The sequence below is a fragment of the Lipotes vexillifer genome, unplaced genomic scaffold (genome assembly GCF_000442215.2).
Source record: "Lipotes vexillifer unplaced genomic scaffold, Lipotes_vexillifer_v1.1 scaffold402, whole genome shotgun sequence".
Taxonomy (NCBI): domain Eukaryota; kingdom Metazoa; phylum Chordata; class Mammalia; order Artiodactyla; family Lipotidae; genus Lipotes; species Lipotes vexillifer.
The window spans coordinates 3,881,396-3,882,553 of NW_006798409.1; the positions used below are offsets into that span (position 1 = coordinate 3,881,396).

The 1,158-nt window shown below is 46.5% G+C and overlaps 1 protein-coding gene across 1 annotated transcript in view; it reads right to left on the bottom strand.

Moving 5' to 3' along the window:
- Window positions 1–1,158, bottom strand: part of DOP1B (DOP1 leucine zipper like protein B) — a 105,739-nt gene that overhangs the window by 56,043 nt on the left and 48,538 nt on the right. The gene's annotated exons all lie outside the window — the stretch shown is intronic.

Here is a 1,158-nt window from a genome sequence, read left to right on the forward strand (position 1 = left end):
AAAAAAAAAAAAAAGACCATGGGCCTCAGACTGCTTGTGGAACCATAACTCTTACAGTCTTTTTGGAGGACAATTTGGTAGCATCTTTCTAAGGTAAGAAATGGGTTTGACTGCAACCGATTTCTATAAACTGATCCCTCAGAAACACTTGCAGCCCTGAGAACAGGTTGTGCGAAGATGCTGACTGCAGCACTGTAACAGTGAAAAACTAGAAATAACCAAAATAACCTCGATAGGGGAAGAGGTGAAGAAATTGTAAAGCCATACCATAGACTCTCATGCAGAAATGAGAAAAGAATAAGATACCTCTGTGTACACAGATATGGAAAGATGTCCTCCAAATAGTGTTTGAATGAAAACCAAAGTGAATCAGAGAATAATGTATGTTATGGGTTGAACTGCGTTCCCTAAAAAGATATTGAACTCCTAACCTCCAGCATCTGTGAACGTGACCTTATTTGGAAATAGGGTCCTTGCAGATGATCAAGTAATGAGGTCATCAGGGTGGGTCCTAATCCAATATGACTGGTGTCCTTATAAAAAGGTGAAATTTGGACACACACATATGCGCACAGGGAAGATGCCGTGTGAAGAGGAAGGCTGCGACTGGGGAGGTGCGTCCATAAGCCCAGGAACACCAAAGATCGCCAGTGAAACACCAGAAGACAGGCAAGATGCATGAAATGGAGTCTCCCTCACTGCCGCACAAGGAACCAGCCTGCTCACACCTTAATCTCGGACATCTGGCCTCCAGAACTATGAGACAATAACTTTGTTATTTTGTCACCCAGTGTGGCACTTTGTTACGGCAGCCCCAGGGACTACTCTCTCACTTATATTAAAAAAAAAACAAAACAGGGCTTCCCTGGTGGCGCAGTGGTTGAGAGTCCACCTGCCGATGCAGGGGACATGGGTCCATACCCCGGTCTGGGAAGATCCCACATGCCGCGGAGCGGCTGGGCCCGTGAGCCATGGCTGCTGAGCCTGCGCGTCCGGAGCCTGTGCTCCACAACGGGAGAGGCCACAACACTGAGAGGCCCACGTACCGCAAAAGAAAAAACAAAAAAACCCAAAATTACACGTATACAAACACACACATAGAAAGGTCTGGACGGTGAGCTATGTCTACCCATTAGCTTAGTGATGGGATTCAGCAGG